Source organism: Cebus imitator, unplaced genomic scaffold, assembly GCF_001604975.1.
Source record: "Cebus imitator isolate Cc_AM_T3 unplaced genomic scaffold, Cebus_imitator-1.0 Scaffold142, whole genome shotgun sequence".
In the NCBI taxonomy this organism is placed as follows: domain Eukaryota; kingdom Metazoa; phylum Chordata; class Mammalia; order Primates; family Cebidae; genus Cebus; species Cebus imitator.
This window is the reverse complement of record NW_016107457.1, coordinates 706,336-715,336: the sequence shown is the minus strand read 5'-3', so window position 1 is coordinate 715,336 and position 9,001 is coordinate 706,336. Positions and strand designations below refer to the sequence as shown.

Below are 9,001 nucleotides of genomic sequence, written 5' to 3'. Positions count from 1 at the left end.
ATCAAATAAGATGCTATGATTTCCACTGTACAGCTATGAAAACTGGTATTCAGATATATAAAGAATAGGAAGAATATCTTCTTCGTTAGCATCTTACTAACAAAAATTGCCACCTCTGAATCCACAGTTTGCAGCTTTGAAGTTACACATGACTCTGTGTAGACACATTACAGGCAAATCAGTCATGAAGCTGTAGTTTTCTTAAACACCTGCTCACTGGATTGCCGTGTGTGGTTGAAAAGAAAAATACATGCTCACATTCTATTATTTCTTTCCAGTCCCCATCAATACTTTTTTATTTAACTGAGTGGCTTATTAAAATAATATCTTAAGCTAGGGCAGTGGCACACCCCAGTAGTCCGTTACTTGGGAGGCTGAAGCAGGAGGATTACTTGAGTCCAGAAGTTTGAATCTAGCTTGGGCAACATAATGTGGCCCTTTCTCTTAATAAAATACAGGGAAAATGTGGCACATATACACCATAGAATATTATGCAGCCATCAAAAACAATGAGTTCGTGTCCTTTGCAGGGACATGGATGAACCTGGAAACCATCATTCTCAGCAAACTGACACAAGAACAGAAAATCGAATACCACATATTCTCACTCATAGCTGGGTGTTGAACAATGAGAACACATGGACACAGGGAGGAGAGCATCACACACTGGGGTCTGTGGGGGAGAACTGGGGGGGACAGTGGGGGTGGGGAGTTGGGGAGAGAGAGCATGGGGAGAAATGCCAGATATAGGTGAAGCAGAGGAAGGCAGCAAATCACACTGCCATGTGTGTACCTATGCAACAATCTTGCATGTTCTTCACATGTACCCCAAAACCTAAAATGCAACAAAAATAAAATAAAATAAAATAAGTGATAAGTATTTGATCACCCAAAAACATAGTAGGTTTGGATTTAACATAAGCATACACATATACATCAGTGTGCATGCATAAATAAGAGTACAGAATAGTACACACAAAATTTGGTTAAATAGTGGTTGTATCTGAGTATTGCAGGAGTGCATGGGTGGTACTCATTTTTTAACTTATGTATTATCTTAGTCTTCTTGTAAAACAATAGTAATATTCATCTTTTGGTAATAATATTTTAAAAACTCAATTCCTAGGAGAGGCCAATACTGTGCTAGACACTGCTAAGCTCTAAAATACATACATATGGGTGGGCACAGTTGCTCATGGCGGGAGGATTCTTGAGCCTAGGAGTTCGAGACCAGCCTAGGCAACACAGTGAGACCCCCGTCTTTATGAAATAAATAAATAAATAAAACATACAAATATGATTAAGGCCTGATCATCCATTTAAATCTACCTGAGAGATTAGGGGATGGCTTTATAGACTATGTGACATTTGAACTGTTTTTTCAAGTTGGGGAAGGTCGAGATGCCTTCCAGAAAAGGGGAACAGTAGCAACAGTATGTGCAAATCACAGATATTCATGAGGGCATGATGTACATATGAAAACAAAATGTATGTGAAAAGGAGTGATATGAAACCAACCTCTTTATGGTTGAGTGGGGTTGGGTTGTAAAGGACTATGTATAATTTGTTAACTTTGTTAGCAAAATATAGCCAAACAACTTTTTAGGCAGGTTACAGGCACAATTAAACTTGTTTTTATAAAAATCCCTTTAGTAGGAGCACAGAGAATGACGGGTGTGAGGAGACTATTGTCGTAGTCCTGGAAAGGGCTGAGATTCTGAACTAATATAGTGCCATGGCTCATACTCCAAAGGCCTTTCTAAGTATAATTGGCAGGATTCCATTGACTGGTTAAGTACATAGAATACAAGAACGACTTTAACGATTCTACCTTGATAGACTATTCTAATACCAATTGCATGCTCTGCTAAGTAAATATCCCCAAGCAAATGCTTTCATTATATCATTTGGCTGGTTAAAAACTTACAGACTTCTTACTTGCTATCGAACCAAGATTCATATCCAGCAGATCTATCTTCTCCACCTAATCTTTTCTCTTATTCATTGCACACAGACTGCCAATGCCATTCTCACTTATTTCTACTTTATTACCTTTGTCTGGATTCTCCTGTTTTCATTAATGCCTTCCCCACTTAAATATAGCAATTAGAACCCCAAGTATCCTCCAAAGCCTAGTTCATTCATTTATTTAGTGAACAAATATTTAAGTACTTGTGTGCCAGGCACCATAGATTTCAGTGAGTATAAAGATGCACATTGGATATCATGGTAACATTGATGAGAACTATTATTTCCCCAACAGCTAAGAAAATGAGTGACATAAAAATTAAAGATCTAAAGGCCAGGGAAAGAGGACATTTTAACCAGAATGAACAATTTGACCAAAATCTGAGAATGAGAAGCACTATTTTATACTGGAACCGGGGAGAGGTTGGGATCCAATGGGAACTGCAGGCAGTTTGGTAGGACGCAGGAATGGCAGATGAGACTGGAGATGCAAGCTAAAACCACAAGAGTCTTGAGGACGTGGTACTTTATTCTTTGGGTTCATGATTTAAACAAGGGGAAAAAAACCCTGAGAACCCAAAGGGTCCTGAAATATATATCAGATAAAAATGAGCTTCACTGTTTGAAGTTAAAGTGCAGGATCCAAATGCTAAACCATTACCATCTCCCTTCTTTTTTCTGTAGGTCCCTCTGCAAAACCACTGCTGAGGCTGTGAGGAACTATTTAAATTTTTTTTTTTTTTTTGGAGTCGGAGTTTCACTCTTGTTACCCAGGCTGGAGTGCAATGGCACGATCTCGGCTCACTGCAATCTACGCCTCCTGGGTTCAGGCAATTCTCCTGCCTCAGCCTCCTGAGTAGCTGGGATTACAGGCACGTGCCACCATGCCCAGCTAATTTTTTGTGTTTTTAGTAGAGACGGGGTTTCACCATGTTGACCAGGATGGTCTCGATCTCTTGACCTCGTGATCCACCCGCCTCGGCCTCCCAAAGTGCTGGGATTACAAGCGTGAGCCACCGCGCCCGGCCCTATTTAAAAATTTTAAGCTGATAACCCACAAGATCAGATTTGGGGTTAGAGAGAATACTTTCACACTTCTGTAGATGACAGACTTGAAGGTAGGGAAAAGACAGGACGTTGTATGAGTGCCATCAAAAAATGAAGAAGTAGAGATTTCTGCTTCGGGAATATCCTACTGAGAATCAGAAGAGCTGGATAAAATAAAAACTTATCATTGAGAAAGTATAAGAGAGCTGCAGAAGTCATGAGACTTCAGAGGTGAGCTGAGTACCTGTAGTCATTTTTCTCCTGGAGTATTGGTTAAAGGTTGAGAATTTGGGCTTTGTACAGGCAGAGGAGCACTGCTGGAGGACAAAGTTTTTTGTGGTTGCATAGTGCTGGAGTGACAAAACTAGAGACTTAAGGGACCTCAACATGCAACTACTTTTCCCCTCAAATAAGAGCCAAAGTTTTCTTCTTTGTTGGGTAGGAGGCTAAAGAGCTTAATTTCTGAAAAAAACCTAGTGTAATTTTCTTTTCTGTGTTGAGAAGACAACAGCCTGACAGAGGAAGGAGATCCCAAAGAACAGCCTAGGAGTGAAAAGACTGAAGTTGTTAACTAACACCAATGATTTACAACCTCTCTTCTCCCTGGGGCACTTGTTGATTTGGATGTGGCTAAAGGCTGAGGATTCAGACTTGATCCCTTACAGGTTACTGTTCATGACAGAAGAACCAGCAGTAGTTTGGTGGTTGCATGCAGCAGATGTAACATAATTGCAGATCTGAAGGGTTTTGGAGACAGCGAGTTTCTTGTTCAAGATGTTTGCCAAAGTCTGAGTCTCCCAGCAGCAATAGGCTAAAATGGTGAATCAAAAATACTGAAAAGCAAGGTGGAATTTCCTATAGTTTCTCTGTGCTGAGAAAGAGACAATAGAAGAGGGCTGTGTACTATAAACAAAGATAAAGCAGATACAGTTTGGGTCTAATAAAACTGCATGCCAAGCTCAACTAAGCACAGGCCCTGATTGCATTAAGGTGGTTATCTTCACACTCTATGTGACTAGCAGAACACATCCTTTGTTGGAAGAAAACATGAGTCTTCACAGTTTTTCTGCACAATGTCTGGCATTCAATAAAAGCAGACACACCGGTAACTCAGATAACAGAGTTAGCAAAGACTTTTAAATAACTGTGATTAAGAACTTCAAAAACTAGAGAAAAATATGGGAAAAAATTAAACAATTTAGGAACTCATCAAAAAACTGAAATATGTAAGAAAAGAAAACAAATAGTAACTTAGAACTGAAAAACAAACCTGGAATTAACCACAATGTCTGAAATGGAGTTGATGGATTTAAAAGCATATTGAAAACAGCAGGAGATAGGATTAATGAACTGGAAAAAAGGTCAATACAAAACTGATGCACAGAAGGACAAAAGGAGGGGGGAAGAAAAACATAGAAAATACGTTTGAAAACATGTTGGATACAGTCCAAAGATCAAATATATTTCTTATACTGGGGCCCTAAACGGGAGAAATAGAATGGGGCAGAAGTAATATTCGATAAAATAATGGCTGAGATTTTCTAAAACTGATGAAAATGTATCAACCCATAGATTCGAGAAGCTCTGTGAACCTCAAGTAGGATAAAGACAAAGAAAATTACATCTTGTAACACCATAGTAAAACTGCTGAAAACAGACAATCTTAACAGCAGTCAGAGAAAGCAGACATATTACTTTAAAAAAAGCAATAATAAGACTAATAAGGCCTGGTGCGGTGACTCACGCCTGTAATCCCAGCACTTTTGGAGGCCAAACTGGGCGGATCACTTGAGGTCAAGAGTTTGAAACCAGCCTGGCCAACATGTTGATACCCCTTTTCTACTAAAAATACAAACATTAAGTGGGTGTGGTGGTGCGCAACTGTAATCCCAACTACTCAGAAAGCTGAGGTAGGAGAATCACTTGAACCCGGGAGGCAGAGGTTGCAGTGAGCGAGGTCACAACACTAAACTCCAGCCTAGGCGACAGAGCAAGACTCCATCTCAATAAAAAAAGAGACTAATAATAGTCGACCTCTCCATAAAATTATGGAATCCAGAACACAATGGAATGACATCTTTAAACTGCTGAAAGAAAATACCAATCTAGAATTCTATTCCCAGTAAAAATATCCTGTAAAAATGAAGGCAAAATAAAAACATTTTCAGAAAAACAAAGCCAAGCAGAATATTTGTCACCAAAAGATGTGCACTAAACAACATTCTAAAGTGAGTTCTTCAGTTAAAAGGTAAATGATCCCAGATGGAAACAGGAAAGCAATTAATACTGGAAAAAGTAAAATTGGAGGTAGGTATGATGACATTGACATACAAAACATCAGTGTCTTGTAGAATTTAACATATATGCCAAATTAAAATACATGACAATATGGCAAAAGGTAGGAAAGAGACAACTGGAACCCAGGTGGTCTAAGGTGTTCACAATTACAGGAAAAATGGTACAAATAATAATTGATATTAAAGTATAATCAAAGATAGATCTTCTAATATAAAGTAATCACATGTACAAAGAATGTCTAATAAGTTATCAGAGGGAAAGAAAATGATACTTTATGAAAACTGGTTAATCCAAAAGAAGGTAAAAAGAAAGGGGAAAAAAATAAAACATGGCTAACAAGAAAAAAAGGCAAAAATGGGAACATAGTTGGTATAAACCCAACTATATCAGTAATTCCATTAAATGCAAAAGAATGAAATACTAAAATGGTCAGATTGGATAAAAACCAAATTAAATAAAACCCAACTATAAAATGAGGACTGGAGATACACATTTAAAAAGGGACACAGAAAGGTCAAAAATTAAAGAGTAGAAAAAGATATACACTGCAAATACTAGCCAAAGGAAACCATACTAATATTAGCTAGAGTTTAAGGCAAAAGCATTAGTAGAGACATTTCTTAATGTGATACCACAATTGTATGTGTGTGTGTGTAAGAGAGTATCCAAGAATATGATTTCAAAATAAATAAGGCAAAAATAAAACAATTGCACAATCATAATGGGAAACTAACATATCTCTCTTAATGGCTGTGAAAACAAGCAAATAAAAATTGTAGCAATACATTCATCAGCTTGCTCCTTTCTGCCGTGGACGCTGATTAAAGTCTGTCTTCTCCCTGCCGTCATGTCTAAGTCAAAGTCTCCTGAAGAGCCTGAACAGCTAAGGAAGCTCTTCTTTGGAGTGTTGAGCTTTGAAACAACCAATGAGAGAGTGAGGAGCCATTTTGAGCGGTGGGGAACACTCATGGACTGTGTGGTAATGAGAGATCCAAACACCAAGCTCTCCAGTGGCTTTGGGTTCGTCACGTATGCTACTGTGGAGGAGGTGGATGCAGCCATGAATGCAAGTCCACATAAAGTGGATGGAAGAGTTGTGGAACCAAAGAGACCTGTCTCAAGAGAAGATTCTCAAAGACCAGGTGCCCACTTAACTGTGAAAAAATATATTTGTTGGTGGCATTAAAGAAGACACTGAAGAATATCACCTAAAGGATTATTTTGAACAGTATGGAAAAATTGAAGTGATTGAAATCATGACTGACTGAGGCAGTGGCAAGAAAAGGGGCTTTCCCTTTGTAACCTTGGATGACCATGACTCCGTGGATAAGATTGTCATTCACAAATATCATACTGTGAATGGCCACAACTGTGAAGTTAGGAAAGCCCTGTCAAAGCAAGAGATGGCTAGTGCTTCATCCAGCCAAAGAGGTGGAAGTGGTTCTGGAAACTTTGATGTTGGTCGTCAAGGTGGTTTCAGTGGGAATGACAACTTTGGTCATGGAGGAAACTTCAGTGGTCATGGTGGCTTTGGTGTCAGCCATAGTGGTGGTGGATATGGTGGCAGTGGGGATGGCTATAATGAATTTGGTAATGATGAAAGCAATTTTGGAGGTGGTGGAAGCTACAATGATTTTGGTAATTACAACAATCAGTCTTCAAATTTTGGACCCATGGTGAGGGGAAACTTTGGAGGCAGAAGCTCTGGCCCCTATGGTGGTGGGGGCCAATACTTTGCCAAACCACAAAACCAAGGTGGCTATTATGGTTCCAGTAGCAGCAGTAGCTATGGCAGTGGCAGAAGATTTTAATTAGGAAACAAAGCTTAACAAGAGAGGATAGCCAGAGACGAGACAGGGAAGCTACAGATTACAGCAGATTTGTGAACTCAGCCAAGCACAGTGGTGACGTGGTGACGGGGCCTAGCTGCTACAAAGAAGACATGGTTTAGATAAAAACTCATGTGTATGGGCAAAAAACTCAAGGACTGTATTTGTGACTAATCGTATAACAGGTTATTTTAGTTTCTGTTCTGTGGAAAGTATAAAGCATTCCAACAAAGGTAAACTTTTTTTTTTTTTGCACCCATGATTTTGATTGCTAAATGTAATAGTCTGATCATAATGCTGAATAAATGTCTTTAAAAAAAATTATAAACACAATTAACAAACTTGATCTAATTAGCATATGTCAACACTACATCTAATAACAGAATTCATGTTCTTTTCAAATGCATGTATTTATCATAAATTCCATATGCTGGGTCATGAAGCAAGCTTCAACAAGTTTCAAAGAATTGAAACTATTCATATTATGTTTTCTGGCCATGGAGCAGTAAAGCTAGAAATCAATAGCAAAAATTTAATTTAAAAAAAAGCCCAATTTCCTGTAAATAAAATAATACATCCTTATATATGACTCATAAGTGAAAAAAAAAATCAAAAAAAGAATTGGAAAATATTTTAACTGAATGAAAATATTGATATAGTTCAGAACTTGTAGGATGCAGCTAAAGTGGTACTTAGAGGGAAAGAGTTTTAAATACATATATTAGAAAAGAAGAAAGGTTTTTAAAAATTATGTTTCATTTTCAAGGAGCTAAAAAAATGAATCAAAATCAAAAACTAAAGAAAATATAAAGAAATAATATAAATCGATGAAACAGGAAACAAATGTACACAAGAAATTTTTAAAAATAAAATACTGATTCTCTGAAAGATTAATAAACTTGATAGTCTTCTAGCAAGACTGATCAGTGCAAAAAATTGTGAGGAGATATGTATGACTACAGATATATATTATCTTCAAAAAGATGAGGACAACATCAATAACTTTACACCAAATAGATCAACAATTTAGATAAAATGCACAAATTCCTTGAAAAACACAAAACTGAGAAAAAATATATCTACTCTTATATATATATATATATATTTTTTTTTTTTTTTTTTTTTTTTTTTTTTTTTTTTTTTTTTTTTTTTTTTTTGACGGAGTTTCCCTCTTGTTACCCAGGCTGGAGTGCAATGGCGCCATCTCGGCTCACCGCAACCTCCGCCTCCTGGGTTCAGGCAATTCTCCTGCCTCAGCCTCCTGAGTAGCTGGGATTACAGGCACGCGCCACCATGCCCAGCTAATTTTTTGTACTTTAGTAGAGACGGGGTTTCACCATGTTGACCAGGATGGTCTCGATCTCTTGACCTCGTGATCCACCCGCCTCGGCCTCCCAAAGTGCTGGGATTACAGGCTTGAGCCACCGCGCCCGGCCTAGTCCTATATATATTAAGAAGAAAGAATTTGTTATTAAAATCTTCCCATAACCACCACCATCACAACAAAAACTCTAGACACGGTGCCTTCAGAATATTCTTCAAAATATTTAAGGAAAAAATATCACAAATCTTATACAAACTCTTCCAGAGAACAAAGGAAATATTTCTTCACTATTTTTATGAGTCCAGCATAACTTGAGGTATGAAACTTGACAAAGATATTCAATAAAGGAAATTATGAACCAACTTCTCTCATGAACATAGTTGCAAAAATCCTCAAAAAGAATTTGCAAATAGAATCTAGTGGTTTGTAAGGAAGATAAATACTTTTCAAAGTGGGTTTTTGTCCAGAAATGTAAGGATAATTTAACATGTGAACATCAGTTAGTGTAATTCATCACACTACATTAATCAGAGTT

At 37.7% G+C, this 9,001-nt stretch overlaps 1 pseudogene; it reads left to right on the top strand.

Moving 5' to 3' along the window:
* Window positions 1-4,934: 4,934 nt before the first annotated feature.
* Window positions 4,935-8,245, top strand: LOC108313743 (annotated as a pseudogene).
* The last annotated feature ends 756 nt before the right edge of the window (window positions 8,246-9,001 follow it).